General features: G+C 41.3%; 1 pseudogene; it reads right to left on the bottom strand.

Moving 5' to 3' along the window:
- Positions 1-870: 870 nt before the first annotated feature.
- Positions 871-19,114, bottom strand: LOC138057280 (uncharacterized; annotated as a pseudogene).
- Positions 19,115-21,013: the final 1,899 nt, after the last annotated feature.

Here is a 21,013-nt window from a genome sequence, read left to right as displayed (position 1 = left end):
TTTTCATGGCCATTTCAGTTTTATTCTAGGTAAATTACTTTACTCCAAAATTATTGATTTATCTTCAAATAACACAATTATGAAATAGAGCGAACACCCACAAGAGACAAGAGATTAGTAAAAAATAATTGACTATAAGGAAAACGTATTCTTCCTTCAGATAACAATAAAGACAAACTGATTACACCACCTTAAGGGTTCTTCCTTCAGGTAGCAACAGGTTAAAATAATCTGTTTACCCAAGAGAGATAGAACTGATTACATTACATTATGGGTTCTACCTTCAGATAAGAACAGTCCAAAATAGACTGACTACCCAAGAGAGACAGAACTGAATACATTCTATTCTGGGTTCTACCTTCAGATAACAACAATCCAAAACGGACAGAACTGATTACATTACATTAAAGGTTCTGCCTTCAGATAACAACAGTCCAAAATGGACTGACTACCCAAGAGAGACAGAACTGATTACATGACATTAAAGGTTCTCCCTTCAGACAACAACAGTCCAAAATGGACTGACTACCCAAGATATACAGAACTGATTACATTACATTAAAGTCTCTGCCTTAAGATAACAAGTCCAAAATGGACTGACTACCCAGAACCGATTACATCACGTTACCTTACGTTACATATGGGCACTGCTTTCACATAAAACATTCCAAAAGGACTGAATACCCCAGAGAGCCAGAACTGTTTAGTACAAAAAAACAATTACCGATATTAAAAAAACTGATTTTGCATTTACAATAGATTGGATTGAAGTGATAAGAAAACAGAAGCAAACTATTTACTTCAAGATGATGAGACTAAGCAAAACTACCCTCACCTCATGTGTGACAGAAATCTAGCATCCTTGTCCATTTATAGTAAGGAGTCCGTTTTAGCCTGACCCCTTGCAGCCATGATCACACCAATACCACAGCTTCCAACACCAACCAGTTTTTAATCAACTGGTATCTACCATGGCATTCCAAAACCCTGAAATCGCGAACCATTTTTCCAAAAACTTGTTTGGAGGGCGGTATTGCAGGGGTACATTTCCAACAACTGTTTGACTGAGGCTAGTGCTAAAGGAGGAGGAGGAGCTGACTTCATTCCGTCGTCAAAATACAACTTTCCATTGGCCAGATCTACAAAGACCAGTTCCCAATGGTTGGGCATGTACACTGGAACTAATATATTTTGTAGGTTATCAGGGTTTCTCAGTTGCTCAACTCTTTCTCCTAAATGCTGCTTTTGAAATTGTTTGTCAGTTGAGCTCGTCCAATCGTAGAACTCGGTAGGAAAATACACTGTGAAATTTTTTCCCATTCTCTCCCAATCCATCAAGATCGTGATGCAAATGTCAATGACAAAGCTATGTATCTCTCCTCAACAAGATCAGAAAATGATGTGGCATCTAATTTCTTCCTACCATACTTCAGTATCGATCGACTGGCTGGTTGATGCCGAAGGGCATCTTGAAACTGGACAAGATCACAAGATGAACATTTCATCTGTGGAAGCCAGTTAGCCCCTGCTATTGCACAGAATCGTTGCAAGATAGATAAGTCATTTTGCGAAAACTATCCATTACGTTCAATCTTAACACCAGTAGGATTCCTTCCAGCTTTTGTCGCGTCATTGAGGATTTGTCTTGACTCCTGGATGTCACTCTCACAATGACGCTCTACTAAAGAGAAGGGATCTGAAAAGGACAGCTTTCCATAAGGTGGCTACTTTATAGAGGTAGAACTTGATGCTACGGGAGAAACGAGGCTGTAAATAGCAGCTATTTCACCTCTTGTTGAGGCGTTAACCCTTGCAACTTGCAAGGGAGTTTTCTGTGATACTGTAGGATAATCTTTATTTTCGACAATCTTTGGCAGTGAATGGCAAACGATGGATGAGGAATCAGACATATAGCTGCAGCATTTTGCGTGTTTGGGAGCTGGGTACTGATTTGTTGCTGGCTGTTGACTGATTTCAGTACCTGAGTTGTCACTGCGATGACAAAGGTGATCAACATCCTCTTGCTCCATTAGCTGTGATGTTCTCAAGTTATCTTCACTATGGCAGACGATGGCAACAGGTGAATCAGGATTGACACATTCTCTGTGTTAAGGTGCTGGCTGTGGTTTCAGAACTGGTTTTTGCATGTCTGTTCCTAAGTAGGCTTGGGGATGACAGAAGTGCTTCAAGCTTACATCTTGTGGCTCTGGACTGCCTAGGGAGTAAACCCTTTCCCAGGACTCATGGCAGTATTCTAAGAGGATTGAAGTTTCCTTGTTATCAGTCTTAGTTCCATGATCTTTATCATAACAATATGTCAGGAAGTGACCCCCAAACATTTGCTCAAACAGATCACAAACAGCTATCACCCACATTTTCTTTTCCTATGACCATGATTTCAGATCATGGTCCACACCTTTCCAACCACATCCTCGGTAAGAAAATTTTTTTCTTTCCTGAAAGGGAAAAGAGGTACTTTAAACGTAATGGCTTGACAAATGTGATTTGTATAGATTCTTTTGTGTTGCTGCATTGTTATTTTCCTCAAAATGTAAACATTTATGATTTCAATAGGGTAAATTAAATGAACTTAGATAATTAGACTGAAATTATTGTAATGGTATTTCAAAGGCAATAAGTCTGAAAAGTTGATATTAGCTACCTAGATTGATGCAATTTCTTGCTTCATAAAAGGAGTACCTTAGAGACAACAGCATAGTTGCATACCGGTAGGTCAGAATTTGACTTACCGAAAGAGAGAAATGTTTATGGGATGCATAACATATCAATTTGCTGAAGAACTGGCAGTTGTTGCCCATGATATTTTCTGTGCAAGTATCTCTGAGAGGAAATATCCCACTTTATGTAAACACGCTCTTGTTAGTCCTGTTCCAAAAGTTCATCCACCAGAAGATATCGAGACGGATTTCTGACAGATATCTGTTCTTACCGTCCTTGGTAAAGTACAAATCATGTTAAGTAAGGATGCCTTTAGAGTTAAAGGGAATCAACATGCCTTCTCTCGAGGTCGATCGACCATATCGGCTCTTGTAAACATTACCCAAACATGGTTTAACGATACAGATAACAGACAGGAAGACAAAAAGGTTATCCACTCCTTATTTATCGATTTCAGGAAGGCCTTCGACCTGATCGACCACTCGATTCTTCTGTCAAAACACCAGCAAGTCACTGTGGCTATGGACAAAAAGTTTTCTTCAGGAAAGAACACAACAAATAAAGCTCCCTGACGTTCTGTCATCAATGCAGATTTGTCCAGCAGGAGTACCGCAAGGGTCTGTCATATCCCCTCTGTTGTTCAGTATATTCATCGATGACTTCGACAACTTTATGCCTGTTGAAATAGAACGAGTATGGATGTGCAAATACGCTGGCGACTGTACAGTTTATGAGAGTGCACCAAATGGCTGCTCATCAAATATGCAGAAAGTCCTTGATGGCCTCTGGAGTTGGGCTACTACAAATATTATGCCACTGAAGTCCAAAAAAAATAAAAATGTGTGGATTTCCTTATGCAAAAATCCTACCGAGCTGGACACTACCAATAAATAACACACAATTGGAGAGGGTATCCCAGTTTAAACTACTTGGAGTATGGCAGCAAAATAACCTGCGTCGGAACTACCATGTCGAACAAACAACAAAGAAAGACTGCAAGAGATTATATTATCTACCTGAATGTAGGAAAGCAAGGTTGCCTACGGAGATTGGCGCTACAATTTATGTACCAAAATGACAAGAAAGTGCTGCCTTTGTAATTATCCACCTTTGTAATTATTCACCAGTTCCAGGCTCTCAGTCAGAACAATTCAAAAAAGCGAGCACAAGAAATAATGTGGGGCAGCAACTGGGTACCCCTGTTCTGTTTTTGGTCTAAAATTTTATTTTTCGAGATGTCACAATCCTCCACTATCTGAGAATCAGAAATGGGGTATAATGATATCTGCAACTCAGGGGCCCTGTCACAGACGACTTGCTCAGAACATTAGTGAAACATTGAAGAAACAACACACCATTCACAAGGACAAGGAGTTCCTGGTGTTGTGGTTTGATCTAAAGGACTATAGCAATATTTTTAGTAGCTGTTGTGGTTACATCCTGCCTACAAGTCAAAGCTTATAAAGAGAAAACACAGTCTAGGGTGACAAGTAACATGCTAAGGTCGAATTTACAAAATGTTTGCAGTACTTACAGGACTGACCAGGCCTAGATGCATCATGGGTGCGAGGACTCAAATCCTTGGCCTGAGTATTTGTAGAATGATCGAAAGTGTCGTAGAAGCATTGCACTATGTTCCACAACAAGGTGCCCATAATCAGCAGTGCCAAGATGCATGCCAAATAGCTTCTTCAGCAAAAATCCCTACTCCTTATACTAGAAAGATGACCACAACAAATTGCATGCGTTTTTGAAAACTTATGGCATGCCTGCACTTCAATGTATTGAGCAATATAAAAATAACATGGGAAACACTCACAAATCTTTACATCATGAATATCAATCAGTTGCTCTTCATGTTCCTTAAACACACTGTCACGCATTGTGTGAGCAATTTCGCTCCAGTCACAGAAAACATCAAATTGCCTCACGTCAGATTCAAAGTCATTAATTTTACCCTCTTGTCTTGTGACAATAACTCATAGCTTTACCTTAGCAAACATCTCGATTTGAAGTTCTGCTGCATAATTAGCAAAGGAATTAGACAGCTGTTCTTGTGGCTCTGACTTTTTCCCTCTTTTCCGTTTCTTTTTCGGCAAGGGCCCTTTATCTTTCTGACTCTTCCTCAAGCTGTTTAAAGTCCCCAGTGGAACAACTAACTTAAAGGACACATGAATAGTGTGACAATGAGTCTGAATTACAATGAAACTTGTATTGCAGACACCAACAGACTGCTGTGTGATGGAACTACAGGGAGGAATGTTTACGATACACTGATCAGCTGATGCAGGATGGCAACTTGTAACTGTAAATTTAGCGACCTATTGTAAAGCACAATTGAACATGTAACGTAAACCACCATGTGGAGAATCGTCAATGAAAATGTAAGACTATCCATTCCCAAATAGCATAGTAGCGATGTGGTTGTGAAGATAAACGATTATGATTCGAACTAAAAGGCAATTAAAAAGCCAAACCAAACTAAATACAATAGATGAATAGCAATGAAACGATTTAACATAATAATACGACGGGAAAGTAATTAGTAAAAATAAACAATAAACTCAACCAAGCATGGAAACTACATAAATCGACTTACTTTGGTGAAGCTCCTAAGTACTTGACAAAAATGGCGATGGATTTGTAAAGCTTGGGATAGCACGAGATCACAACAGCAATATAAAAACTCAATCATTTCCTCAGACCCCCTTAATATACTGTTATCCCAGAGACTAAACTTAACGAAATTGCATAACAAGAAGGCGATAGTCAAATAAACCAAAAACATGAAATGAGGAAGATATTTGCAAGAACAACTGTGCTAACGAGGTAAAAGTGCGATCTAAACGTAACATTCCAGCCCCTTTAAAGGCAGACGATAACTAGGAGCCTTTAACTATTAAAAAACGTAAGGTAAGCAAGGGGAACTAAACTTGAAACAATTAAACAAAATGTCAAGTCCTTATGATTCTTAAGCAAAGCACAACAGAGATCACGCAGCTTCCAGTAGGATGATCTTGTCCATTGGCCGGCCACACAAGTGTGGAGGACTTCATCTTGACCTTAACACTGCAAACCAAACCATCCTTTCCGTTCTGGTATACTTCCAAGATCCATCTTAAGGGCCAAGAGCTACATGGAAGACTCTCATCTACGACAAAGACAACAGCGAATTTTCTGTTTGTGCGATTCCATTTCTGCCTTTCTTGCAGGGTGGGTAGGTACTCATGAATCCAACGGTGCCAAAACATGTCAGCTAGATACTGGACCTGTCTCCACCTGCGACGCTAATAGTTGTCTTCTTTTGTAAACGTACCTGGAGGTAGGTTAGCCCTAGCTCGCAGCAGTAAAAAATGATTTGGTGTTAAAGCTTCAAAGTCTTAAGGATTGTCTGAAACTTTTGTTTTCGGACAACTGTTGGTGATGGATTCCACTTCGGAAATTAGTGGAAGAAGACCTTCGTCATCTAAGGGTTGCTCTTTAAGCAGGGCACCTGCAACCTTTCGCACCGTTTGGATACACCGTTGCCACACAACTCTGTGATGGGAACCTGCAGGCAGATCCACTTTACATTTTTGGCGAGGAGGAAGTTGTGGATCTTGTCCCGATTCCAGTCAGCTACTGCAAGGCGCAGCTCTTTTTCCCCCTTTACAGAATTTCCACCGTTATCAGACCTTATCTGTAGTGGCTGTCCTCTTCTTGCGATAAATTGCCTTAGAGCATTAATAAATGCGTCTGTGTTCAGGCTGTATGCCACTTCAATATGAATCGCTCTGATAGACATGCATGTCAAGAGCACTCCATATCACTTTGCTCAAACCCAGGCCGAAACGCAGGCTGAAACGCAGGTCGAAGCAATCAACAGTGACATCACTGAAGAGAGGTAATTGCCTTCTTCTGCAGCTGAAGCGTGAGGAAAGGATGCGACATAGGGAGACTCTTGCTTGAATAACCCAGTACCTTTGCCGGATAAGAGAGAGAGTATGCTCTAAGCCTGAGTGCCCACTGATTTGGTGATAGTGCTGCGTTATGAAGTCGGAGATGTAATGATGCTTGTGTAGTATTGCGGGGTGCCTAGCTTCTACGCTGATCGATGAATGGTGCAAACAACCACCCACACGAAGGATTCCGTTTACGAGAATAGGGTCAAGTTTTACAATAGCGCTTGATTTCTTGACTGCTCTTGCATCATCGCGTAGCATCAAACATAGCGTAGCGTGTCCTGGGAAGTACAGCCTTGAACGTATTCAATGATCGCATTCTCAGCTTTCTCTACTTCTAACACATCGAGAGGAGGAATCTTCTACCTTACTGCAGCAAATGACAACTTCTGGCCACTTCTCCTCTCCACAACAGCTTTCCTCAATTGGTTCTTGAATCGCAGCATCCAAGCAATGCACCTCTTCAGTTGTAGCCACGAAGAAAAGGGCTTCAAGATTTCGTCAACTCATTGATTGACGGGTTGGGCAAGACTGGAGAGGGCAGCTTTGGTTTTTGAAGGTTCACATGGCTTCGAGGCTCCTCTGTAGTCATAATAGGGGACTTAGGCCAGGTTTCCTTTTCTTGCCAGAGAAAGTTAGGACCGTTTATCCAGCGATTGGCTTCATTGATGGGTTTAACTTTGTGTCCACATACTTCCACTGGTATGGCAAAGACTGTTCTCTTATCACTGACACGCGGTTGGCCACGAGCATTTGGTATCTCGTGGCATCATTCTCGATGTAGCGTAAAACGCATGTACTATCTGTCCAATAGAAAGCTTCTTCAATTGGGAGTTCTACTTCATCCCTGATAATCCTGTCCATTCTCGTTGACAACATGGCTGCATTAAAGATGCGTTGATAGGGTGCCGCACCATATGCCAGCTGGGAGGCATTGAAGTAGTGGAGTTGGCAGGAAATAGCTTCCTCAAAATTAGCTGGCTTGCAGCATTGTTCTGTACAGAAATGTTTGAGCAGCAGTAAGGATTCAAGCCAGGCTTTCCAGCGATTGATATCCTCTTCTGGGATCTTGTCGTCCCAACCAAGTTTCTTCTTGCTGAGGTCCTGCAGAATTATCAAAGCGGGGGGAATGAAGGGGGCTATGAATCCGAGAGGATCGTTCACAGAGCTGATAATTGAAAGGATTCCCCTTCTTGTTTCTGTCTTGTCTTTGGTAGTGATTTTAAAGCCAAATGTGTCAGAACATACGCACCACTTTATGCCAAGGGCCCTCTCAATAGGCAGGTGACTGAGGTAGCTCGCTCCTTCTCAGGAATAGACGCTACAACTTCTCATGAGTTGGATACCCACTTTGTTAATCTAAAGCCACCTTTCTTCAATAGCTTTGTTAAGTCTTGAACAAGATGAACAGCTGTGAGGTGTCTGCACTGACTTCAAGCAGCTGTCCACGTAGAAATTTCGTTCCACTGTTCTCACAATTTCTGGATCACCTTCCTGCCTGTGGTCATTCGCACTCTTCCTAAGGGCAAAATTAGCACAGGTGGGAGATGAAACTCCCCCAAAGAGATGCACTGTCATTATGAGTTCTTCTGGATCTTCGTCCAAGTTTCCATTTGGCCACCAGGGGAAGCGAAGTGCACTGCAATCTTCTGGTCTTACTTTAACTTGGTGGAACATGGACTCAATATCCGACATTAGGGCAATGCGCTCGTGTGGAAAGCGGATCAGGACCCCAACCAGCGAGTTCATTAGGTCGGGACCCTGTAAGAGATGATCATTTAATGAGCTTTTGCAAAACTTCGAAGAGCAGTTGAACGTGAATCTTTCCTGGTTTGGCAGGGTGGAAAAGTGGGGTGATATGATGAGAATGGGATGGGATGGGATGGGATGCTTGACGGTGCTAGCCCACAATTTCAAAGGCTACGACAGTTACCCCATCATCGACGAACTCCACCGACAAAAGAGACAGATCAAACAAGTCCGGAACGATGGGAAAGTTCTACAATTCACGTATGCTCACGAGGATACAACCATAGGGTTGATCGACTTGCTCTCGTTCTTTCAAATGCCTCTGAGCGACTTCCCCAAGACGTTCAGACTCACCGAACTCAAGAAAGGACGCTTTCCTCACTTGTTCAATACGCCCAAAAACCAGACGTTTGTGGGACATCTCCCTGACAAATCGTTCTACATGCCCGAAGGTATGTAGATCAAGAAACGCCACGAGTTTGACACCTGGTATGATGAACAAATAGCTTGAAGGGTCGTCTTTAACTTTCAAACAGAACTCCCGACAAACTGTGAGTCGGACATACGACTCTTGAAACAAGGGTGCCTCACATTCATGTGGGATTTCCATGCTTGTGCTGAATTCAATCCTTTCGAGCAGATGGTGGTAGCCTCGGCCTGTAATCGCTACTTGCGCATGCATTGTATGGAAGAAAACACTTGATTGCATCGGAACCCCTCTTGGGATGGCGAAGTCGCATCAATCATTCCCAGGCTGCCATGGAATGGTTGACTTGGTGTGAAAGGAATCTTCTATGCCGAGCCTGGCTAGCCCTCTCTGAAGAGGAACACGACCAGCACGAAGCCATGGTCCGTGCTTATGAGTATGCCGCCGCTGCTGATTACCACCCTCTACACCGCCAGAGGATCCAACATGCTCAAAACCAGGGTGAGTACGGAACCCCCGCATCCAACAAACGGTTGACGGCAATGATGCCGATACCAAGACCGTGTACGAATTCCATGGGTGGTTTTGGCATGGATGTTGGACCTGTCATCCTCAATGTACAGACGTGCACCCGACCCTGCTAGACCGAACCATGGACAACGTACAAGATCTCATCAACAAAAAACGAATTCTCCTACTGACTGTCGCGTATCACATCGTGGAAATGTGGAATGCCCTCAAAGACTCCAACCAGGACCTGGTCGACTTCCTGACCCATCGAGACCTCCTTGTACCCTTGGGTCAACAAGTACGGCGAATATCCCGTCAGACACCCTACCTTCCTCTACAAACCAGACACCACAGATCTCTCGCCTTATTTCGGGTTAGCCAAATGCACCATCCTACCACCTCAGGGTCTCTACCATCCCGTGCTGCCTTACGGTAGTCACAACAAGTTAACCTTCTCATTATGTCATACCTGCGTCAAAGAGAACATTTCCAAACCCCTCTTGGAAAAGACGTCTGGCTGCCATCACACGGACGATCAGCGTGCCCTAGTAGGGACTTGGTGTACCCCAGAACTAGAGGTAGCTGTACAGAAAGGGTATACAATCACTCACATCCACGAAAAGTGTGCCATTTCGAAAAACGATGAATGGGTCTCTTCAGTTCCTAGGTGGACATGGGGCTCAAAATAAAAGAAGAAGCCAGTGGATGGCCCGAAGTATGCCCAGGAAGGGAATCGCCTCGATGCCTCCAAGATCGAAAATAATCCTCGGCCACGTGCCCTGGCTAAGATGATGCTGAATTTGATGTGGGGGAAGTTCGGTCAGCGTATCAACAAGTCCCAGGTCCAAGAATTTACCGACCCTCAACCCTTCGTCCAGTTCAACCGCGTCGAAGTTCATTCCAAACTACAAGCCCACAATGTCCTTCCTTCACCCAATCTCAACATCTTCGTGGCCGCATTCATGACCTGTCAGGCCAGGCATCGACTCTATCAAGCTCTAGATCATCTCGGGGAATGCATACTCTATTTCGACACCGACTCGGTCGTCTACCTGCATCGCCCTGGCAACCCACCATTGTATCCCCCACGAGGTGCTTATCTCGGGGAAGGAACTCAATGCCGGAGATCGCATTGTCGAATTCTGCTCGGGCGGTCCAAAAAACTACTGCTACAACGTAGAAGGGAGTGCTCAATTGAATTACAACGTCTTGTGTCAGAACACCTTGGACGAATTACCTCGTCCTCTAGACCACACACCATATGCATCACGCAATCTCACACCATCTACAGAAATTCCAAGACCGACACGTTAGAAATGCAACGATCCCACAAAGATTACCGTCTTACGTGTCCTGGACCCCACGACGGCCAAGACCTACCCGTACTGCTACGAATGTCTCATCGATGAGGATCTGCATCTTGCAGAGGTCTTAGCAGACTTATTTGGGTAGTGGGTTCTGGATCCCAGTACCATTTTTGTTGTTTTAGGGACAAGGCTAGGCATTACGCATCATTACACGTTCCCGCTTGTATATAAGTTCTAATTTCTTGATTAAACCGTTTATGATTCGTGAAAAACAAATTCATTATTTGGGGCCTCCCTGTTTCTATTCCGTCCGCCATCATCTTGAAAATGACGTCATCCCCAGTCCGCCATCTTGTAGTCCATGACGCCATGCCCTCCTCTTATTGGCCTGTCGGAAAGGAAAGGAAAGGAACTTTATTTAAGTGTCTAATCTTCTAGCACTGTATAGCACTAATCGGGGACACTGTAAATTGAAATTAACAAGTTAACGCAAATGAAATCAAATGTTGGTTTTTGAGGAGAGAGGAAAACCAGAGTACCCGGAGAAAACCTCTCGGTGCAGAGTAGAGAACCAACAAACTCAACCCACACATGATGCCCAGTCTGGGAATCAAACCCGGGCCATATTGGTGGGACGCGAGTGCTCTCACCACTGCGCCATCCCTGCACCCACTTTTGAAACAAGCGTTCTGATTGCTTAATCCCAATACAACGAGGCTTCTGATGGCTTAAAATTTAAATGACGTGATGGCGGCGGGGGCAATCTTGTAGACCCTTAGCTCAGAACCAGGGGGTGACATCCGGATCTTGGGGTCGGCCACGGCGTCAACTTAATTTTGTGGACTTGACCCCAAGCTCTTAACCAATCAGAATCCTCCATTTTCCTGTGTGTAAGTGATAATGGCCGATGCCATGATGTCATCAAAATTTTAACCAATCAGAAGCCTCGTTGCATCGGGATAAACCAATCAGAACGCTCGTTTCAAAAGCGGGTCATATGGGGCCGATAGTACTACTTATCACTGCAGGAACAGAAAATTTAGGAAACGCTGAATGTACCTGGCTATCAGGTAAATTGGTATTAAGAATTAACGTTTTTATCTTTTGCTTGGCTTTTGCATGTGCAAACTTTGATCATGCATGCAGTTCATATGAGATGTTCAATGAAAATTAACAAGAGATTTGTTTGGATTTTTTCTGGGTGCATGCAGTTTTGGGAATTCAATAGAAATAATTACTTTACTTTTGTATTTCTTCAATCCTGAATTAATGAAGCTTCAAATATTTTCAATCCTCATTTATTTCTTGAAATGAATACCTGGGAAAGAGAAGTTAAACTTTTTCGATCCACAATAATGCCATTGTTTTTCAAATGACATTCTTTTGACAATTAAGATTCCCGAGTAACTGCCTCAAATTTGACCTAATAAAAAAAAAAAGATGTAACAATTTCATTTGAAAACTCAAACACAGTAAGTATCATCAACATGTGCTTGCGTGTGATCTTAATATTATTCTGAATATAAATAACTGCAAATTGTCAAGGTTATAACAAAGTTTATTAATATTATATGTTGACTAATCAAAAGGCCAGACTTACCTTTTCCCTTTACAGTTCCCTATTGCTATAGGGTAAATAGACAAAGCACTCGCGGAACTCTTGTTTGCAAACCCAATGGGTGCTTGGCCTGTAAAATGCCGAAAAGGATATCATGCTAAAAGGGGTACAGACGCATAAATTATGGTATTATGCAACACGCATGTCATCGGATCAGCTTTGAGAAATGTGACCACTTTGAAGTTGTGACCGTTGGGTTGTGAATGATATCGCTATCTGTACAATGTGCACTGCAAAGAAAAAATGATTTGAGAAACATTTGCAACAAAGTTCTGTCCTATTACTGAAAAGACTAAAGCGTTACTGAAAGAAATCCACACATTAAAAAAAACGAGTTTTTGTACTGTTTCTATCACCTTCGTCTGTGGAGAATGATTAAACAAAGTGCCTGGATGCCCTGCATACGGAAATCGGAGATGTTTACTTCTCGGTCAATGTTGTTGTTGCAGAGAACATTTGCTAATTAAAAATAAAGTACAAGACTGGGTAGCACTTGATACCTAGATACCTGGTAGTCCTAAATAGATGGTGCTCGTTTGAATGATTACCCAGCTGTTAGCACGAGACACTATGAAAAAAGGAGCTCTTGTTCAGAGATTTTTAAAACCGCTTATGACTCTGTCACTACCATGCAGAGTCAAAATTTTGTAAACAGTCGAGAACCTTGGTAGGTGCGAGCTCCAAAAAATCGTTCACTGCACTGAATAGCTTTGTATTTTTCAGGGAGCAAATGTGAGAAAGCATCATGGTCTTGAGTTCAAATCCCATCTTGGGCACGGATTTTTTCCGAGTTCACAATGGCTTCTACTAGCATTTTATTTCATATATTTGTCAAAGAAGGTTTGCTTTTCTAAAAGCAATAAAATAAGATATTTGTTAAAAATTATCTTTCTTCCAGTTGGTTATCAAGTGTTATTAACTGAAGTATTTAACAACTACCAGATAAAAAAGATCGTACGTGATCTTGTTGAGAAGCAAAACACAATTAGGATACTAGTCAGAGTAAGCTTTTTAAAACTGTACGATTTGCAGAAAAGTGAAGAGAAATGTTCTGAGTCGAGGAAAACAATGCAATGTAGTTACAAGTGATACATGCTTTATTTCAGTTGGTTAAGAAAGGGGCAGCCAAAGGCTTATGTGGACCTAGTTAAAAATAATGTGGAATACAAAGGGCCGCAAAGATAATAAGTAGAACTTATTTACAGAATACAAATAAGGCAAGCTTACAAATACTAAAAGTAGGCAAAATGTTCACAATTCTTTTATTTTTAAGTTAAGCTCAAAACTGACAATACTTTTAAAAATAGGTACTTTATTTGAATTTCTTTGTAATAATGGCAACTTCTTGTCGGGCTGAGCATTTTAATTGGAAATGCTATTCTGACAATCCTTCGTTTATTTCCCCTGCATATTCAGTATTACTTTCTATTCAATTCTATTACAAAAACTAGTTCTTTTGCTTTTTGTAACATTCTTTTTCCCTCCTCCTTTCTAAACACCTTGAGATTTCTTTGGAGATGTTGAGGACTCCCCTTTATTATGCGTTCCTGGTCTTCTTCATTTAAGTTCTGGGAATACTGGGAAAGAAACTTGTTGGGATGCCCAAAAAGAGCTAGCTCTTTAATTCGCTTTATTTTGGAGGAGGTGGTTTTACTCCCCTGTCAGCATAACGGTCAGCATCTCGTCCGCATTGGCATCACAAGGCCAAGGGACGTCACCAAACGAAATGACCTCTGGTGATCGGCTTAGAAATCTTGACGTCATAACCCTGACGTCGTAAACCCTGACGTCGTATATCTTTCTTGTCCCTACGTCTGTCATTGATAGACGTGCTTTTTTTATTGAAAAGCTCTTGCCATCCATCGTGGTACAGAGTATCTATGGGTGTTCGAGTTCCTAGGGCAAGGCCTGTAGCTGTCCTGTAGTCACACCCCTCCAGCTCCATAATAAGGAACGTAATCCCCTCCTGAGCTAGAACATTGTTTATATAACTGCAGAAAAGAGAAAGATCTATCAAGCCAAACGTAATATGTAATATGTTGACACACTTTGGTTAATTCTTCTTCAAATATATTTTTGTTGTTTTGCTTTTCTTTGTCTTCTTTAAGTATCTTCTGTGGAACCAATCTGTGGGCCTACCGGTTGTTGTAAGCTACATAAATTATTAGATGGACTACTTACTCGTAGCCTTCAATGCTGAAAGGGTCCATTCACGGAGGCAAATCAATAAACGTCCTAGGAGGCAACCACACGTTGAGTCCCCATCCTTTAGGAACGTTTGCCTGAACCTCTTCCTGAGAGAAAAGATAAAGAAGAAAGTAGCATATCAAGCATATCATGACTTATTTCTTACTTTTTCCTCCTTGGTCAATTCCCGTTTCCGTTTTGTTCTCTTTTTTTTAGTCACTTCCTTCTCCTCAGGTCTTCCGTTGTCAACCTGATGAATAAGTTAAGCCTCCTGAATATGTGGTCTCCGTTTCCCGAGACAACCCTGTTACAATTCACAGGTCGGGCCTTGAAACAGATTGAGATGTATCAATGAGGAGCTTTATATTCCATGTACCCATTACCATATTACTGGGTCCAAAGACACGTCGTGCTTTACAGATATGTACACGCAATGACACCATTTAAGTGACGATAGTTACCCCTCGTTATTATCTACCTTGTTTCTCTTCCTTCTGCCATTCCCACTGGACGACTTTTTTATATCTTCACCAGCTGATGACCCAGCCTTCTCGTTCTCAAAGTGGGCCCTGTCCTTTCTTATCAGTTCATCTTGTATCAGTCTTCTCTGGCTCACAAATGTAACAAAGGGAAAATTGCTTTACAATACTATTCAACCCAACCACTGTGCATCCTCGTTCAGGTGAGTGATGGATGCCTTTGAGGATGTCCAATACCTTTTCTTTGTACACTAGCTTGATACCTCTGTTTGGAATAAAGTCACCGCCCTTGGTGTATTATAAATGAATAATGGGGGCTTCATCAGGCATTTCGACCACCCTGTAAATAGGTTTGCTGGAAAGCCCCTTGTACAAACGTATGTTACATTGTTTGGTGAAAAATTCACGCAAAGCACCCCATTCATTAAGACTAAGACAATCGGGTTAAATTGCCTTTCGATCCCGCAAAAACGGAAAAAAAACTTTACAACATTGAACAACTTGCCCCAGCATTCGCAACACATTGGTCCAACAAAAGGAGAGGGACCACAATCTTGCATGCGAAAAGAAACAAATCATTTGACAATGCATTGACTATTTAGTCACAATCCATGTGCCCTATTCGGCACGCCTCAAAAAATGCTCCCATTTATCCAATGTTTCTATTACTCCATTTACTTTGAATTGTGTTGAATTGTGTGCTACTCTCGTGCCCTTTTCAGTACGCCTTAACATAAGCTCTCATTTGTCCAATTTTTCTATAATTCCATTTATTTTGAGTTGTGTTACATGATTGCCAGTCTCATACCTATTTCGGCATGCATTAAAACACACTCTCATTTCTCTAATTTTTGTATTATTCCATTTACTTTTAATTGTGTTACATCAGTGTTGGTCTTGCACCCTTTTCGGCCGGTATTAACATACGCTCGTGTTTCTCTAATTTTTCATAATTCTATTTACTTTTAGTTGTGTTACATCAGTGCTAGTCTTACGCGTTTTTCAGCATGCATTAAAATACGCTCTCATTTCTCCAATTTATTAGTATTTCATTTAGTTTCTATTGTGTCATATCAGTAGTTGTGATAGTAGTAGTAGTAGTAGTATTCCGTTCAGTTTCCGTTGTGTAACACCAGTACTTGTGTCACCCAGATTTCGAAACGCTGTAAAAGGCTAGTCATTTGAAGGTGATAGTTTTAATTAATTCTGACTTTTTTGGAATTTCCCGATGTCGTTGCTGACTAGTAAGATGTTACAACTTAGGTGTAGCTACGGTGTCTGATGTTGTTCCTGTTGTATTTTTCATCACACTGTTATGAAATTACTACATCTGATAATACTGCTGAGAGTCTGTTTGCTTAGCTATGCGGAAAAACTCAGCTGAAGTTTTGATATTGCATAAGACACTTCGACGCCCTTTAAATAGAGATTTTTAAGGGGTTGCATAATTTTTTCAAAAATGATGAGACAAATGATGTTTCACAAAGTTGCAGTTTATCATGATCCTGCAAGTATGAGATATTTTAAAACTGCCATTTCGTAATGCAGTTAAACATGTTAACAATTGTATATATGTTTGTGATTGAAATGCATTATTTTCCCTTTGTAAACCCTTTACTGTTTTTTTCGTCCTTTTTGCATTAAGGGGTGAGGCGAAATCGTATACCATGTCACATTCAGACAAGCTGCTTGTTATCCGATCACATGCTTGTTGCATAATGGAATAATTTATACGTCTGTACCCTTTTCAGCATTTTACATGGCCCACAGCCACTTGATCTTTACCTACATGAATTGCATATTGACATGAACACAAAAATAGTAATGGTAGAACAAACTTTGCTCATCCACTGTGTGAGGTCATACCGTATTTCCAATGAAAGGATATTACTGTTAACAGTTCTTGTATGTTTAATTACAATCTACTGTAATCAAGCGAACACAGTTTCATACTTCAAAATCAAAATCTGCATCACTAACCTTAGCAATTTGCAAGGTTTTCCTCACTACGGAAAAGACTAGTTTCTTTACTGCTTTCATTTTATTTTTTGTCAGCAAAACAGGCGTGTCTTCAGATTTCTGAAGTGAACTAGAAAAAGAACCTAGTTTAACGTATAGTAATGCATTATCTAGTTTTATCAGTACAGACTAATTCTGATACTAATAAATACATGCTCGTCCCCTAGTTCAAACGCTGCCAAAAACTGATATTTCCACAAAGGGAGAGTGTAATAATGTATTTCAGTTTTCTCAGGTGTGTGTCATGGAAACGTAAGTTGAGAGTTTTAAGGCTTTCGCTGTTTTGCTCACAGAAAAAAAGGGACGGAAAGAGAAATTCAATATGAATATCATAAATATGATATTCATAGGGTCAAGCGAATGCAAGAAATGACAAGTTGAAGTTCAAGTTCAAGTTCACAATGGCTTTGTAGGTAAGCAAGGTTACTTAAGAACCTCCACAGCACACAACTTAAATGTCACCCTGAAAGCAAACTGACTTTTTAAAAATCTTTATTTAGTTTTGGGGGCAGTGATGGATACATCCCTTTGTAGTCTCCCCCCACTCCCCCCCCAAGAAAAAAACGTGACTGCCTATCAAGTTTAGTTGAAAATTAAGGCTTAAGAGTACATATTTAAAAACAAACAAGACCAATGAGCTGTAGCTTATTTATGGCAGCTTAGCTCCAGATATCAAACTAAAACACTAAAATACTAACTAGAACTTAGGACACTTAGCTTACCCCACTATTTCGAAGTCGAGTCAAGTTCAGCAATGTCTGCCTTGCGGAATCGGGGAGCTTTTTTTGCAACTTGAAGAAAAGAATCACCCAGTCTGGAACACACATGCTTTGCAAAACATGTTGGTGAGTTTCTGGAGACAGAAGCTCGAACAAGCCCCTCTTGGAACTTTTTGATGCCATCACCAAGTCAACGACTTCTGAAATAGTATCCTGTACTTTCTCTTTCCTCATCTGTTCCATACAGAAAGCTGTTCCTAAGGACACTAGCGATGAATTCATGATACTTCTCAGAAACATCGTCAAGGAAAGATGTTACCTCCCTGTATTTTTTCAGCACCTGTCATTTCTTGTTTGTGGATCCCAAAGTCGAACAGTTCTTTGTTTCCTCAATCAAACAACACGAGCTCGAGGAACCACAGGATTTCGTTGGAGTTGAGGAGCAACACAGAGGCGACAGATTAGAGAAGGATACTTCCATGCTCGACTCGAGATCTACAGTTCAAAGTTATGTTCGTTCAGTTCCACTTCAAGGGAGTCGATTTTCGCTGCTGCGAGGCGGGCATTCCTGCCAAAAGAGAAGTCATTTGCATGATCAGGCTCGAAATCCAATGTGACAGAGTGTAGCAGGCTTACAATTGGCACGAATCCTGGTGAATTAATAAGGCTATCCAGTGGAATGGTCTTCCGACGGCCATGGACGGTCTAGCTGCCTCCATGCCTTCACTTCGAATGGTTTACAAATCAAAACCATGATGCTATTCAATTTTGAAAGTTCTGCCAAAGTATAATATCACTTAATTGGTAACACGGATGCAAAGTCCATGACACATAATCACCGTGTGCGCCACAAGAAGTAACATTCGTACATTACCTCTATGGTCTCTGGTGCAGTCGCTAGAATGACAGTGTGTTGCCTCAAGTCACTAAGAATAAAACATTCTAGCAAAAGTGTTAGCGGGATTTGTTTTTTCAGCGGAAAAGGGGCGACATCCCTACAGCCTCGATAAATAAACCGCAGAGAACATAACATTTGTTAGTCTCGAAGAAATCACACGAGAGTGAGGAGCCAGTATTTTAAGCATTGTATTGAATTGCATAGCGAATTTCATGGCTTTCATCACAAACCCTTGTCCCACGTGCGCCGCCTCGCATTGCCTCACATTCAGTGACCTGGGCGTCTGGTCAATTTAATGATCTTCCAGGTAGTGAATTTGATGACACCAACCAAACACCTTTCTCTCACGTAATTTGGTATCTGCTTACAGCACCTGCTGAGATTTTTTTTCCTGTGCTGAGCTCGTCATGATGTTTATGTCAAACCATATGTTGCTATACAGATTTGTCCTGACATTTACACTGTGGGGAGTCGTGGAGGTTGCATTTGCCGACATAAGTGGCATATAAAACCAGACTGTTAATTGTTATTTGCTCCTGCACACAACGCGACGTCTGCAACAGCCATGGGTCGAGATCCATTATAATGATCATTTGATCCCTGATGACTGCTTAAAGCAGAAACTCCGGGTTCAAAGAGCAACTTTCAATCAGCTTTTAAACAACGTAAGTCTTCACATAGTGAGATACATCAATGCGAAACTGTATTCTAACAGCAAAGATTTTGGTGATTGGTTTTATACAGACGAGCACATGAAAACTTTGTTTGTTTCCTTTAACCGTTTCTAACGTCGAAAAGTCAATCGTCATCGAAGCAGAACATGAAGTCATGAACGTTTGATATGATCAGCGAAATCTTGATAATATCAAGTTCCCTACTATGATCGCAGAGATGGCTCAGTGTATTGGAACTTTTGAAAGAACCAGATCTGAGTTACCAAACGTTGCTGGTGCTATAGATGGAACGCATATACCAATCATTGCTCCAAGAAAAGATTCAGTTGACAATTTTAGTTGCTACCAGCAGCATGATATGATTGTTCGAGGGGCTGTAGATGGCACTGAAAAATTCATTGATACAGTTGCAGGATTCTATGGGAGTACCCATGATGCGAGGGTTTAAAGAAACAGTAACGTTTGTCAATAGGCTGAAGAGGGAATCCTTATGTGGGCACCACAGGCCCATTCCTAGTCGGAGGTAGTACTTACCCTCTCATGCCCTGGCTCATAAAGTCATTTCCAGAGGGAACAAATGATCCTGATGAAAAACCATCAACAAACAGCTTAGCAGAGCAAGAGTTGTAGTCGAGTGTGCATTTGGAATTTTAAAGGGACGTTGGAGAGTTCTACAGCAACGCCTAGACAACTCCTTGAATTTTACCATCAAGACTACCATTGCATGCATAGAAGCTGGTGATGACTGGGATGATGACTGGGATGACGACAACGACGATGGCCTCTCCAACAGAGATGGAAACAATCCGGGTCAAAAGACTTCGGGACACTTGTCAAATTTTGGGCGAAAAGTAGAGAATTTACTGTTCATGCTTCCATCTTTACATGAACAATGCATGTTCTTCTTTCGCTGCCTTTTTTCGCGCGCCCCTTCCACCCAGACAATCGTAAAAAATCAACATTGTAATGGGGGGAGGGGGAAAAGCGAGAATTGTCCCAATAGTTTTGACCAGGTTTGTAGTTGTTGGAAATGCTGATAGACAGATTTGTGTGCGGTTGCCACATGACTTGAATTGGGTATAACAACGACCAAAACTTGAGCATTTGTATATTGACATCATGAGAAATTATGCACAATGCCGCAGTTTTGTTGTGCCGGATGCTGTCAAAACACTTCAGCTAACCAAAAATATCAGTCGTTTCATGGACTGCGGTTAAATTCTAAAAGTCTTCTCTCTGTTTGGATCACAAAAATGAAAAGAGATCTGCCATACCAAGATCAGCAGTCAGCACTTTACTTTGGATGATTTTATTAATCCATACTCCAGTAAAAAAACGATTGAAGGCCAATGCAGTTCCTTCGATTTTTGCATGGAATAAAGAGAAACAGAAAGTCCAAACAGTGAAAAGGTCTGCTTTAGAAAAGCTGGATGAAAGAAGAAGAAGAAGAAGAAGAAGGTACAGCACCTGAAGGAGCAGGCGACACATTAGTCTCGACCAAAACTGGTGAAGAACTTTTTCGTCCAAAGATGCAAACATAGAAGGATGACCATCTAAGAATTCCCTGTTCACATAGATTTTCATTATCCCACCTTCTTTCAAATTGTGCAACCCCAAGGTAAGAGGAGAAGTTGTTCACACATTTTACTTCAAAAATAATTTTTGAAAAGACGAGTCTTAAGTTTACGTTTAAAAGATCTAAATTGTCACAGGAACGAATGTCATCAGGTAGTTTGTTCCACAGTTCAGGGGCCGAAACAGCAAAAGCTATAAAGCCATAAGACTTGAGAATAAAGTTGACAGGAG

This window comes from Montipora capricornis, chromosome 1 (genome assembly GCF_036669925.1).
Source record: "Montipora capricornis isolate CH-2021 chromosome 1, ASM3666992v2, whole genome shotgun sequence".
In the NCBI taxonomy this organism is placed as follows: domain Eukaryota; kingdom Metazoa; phylum Cnidaria; class Anthozoa; order Scleractinia; family Acroporidae; genus Montipora; species Montipora capricornis.
The sequence above is the reverse complement of the archived record's forward strand: the minus strand, read 5'-3'. Positions and strand labels throughout refer to the sequence as shown.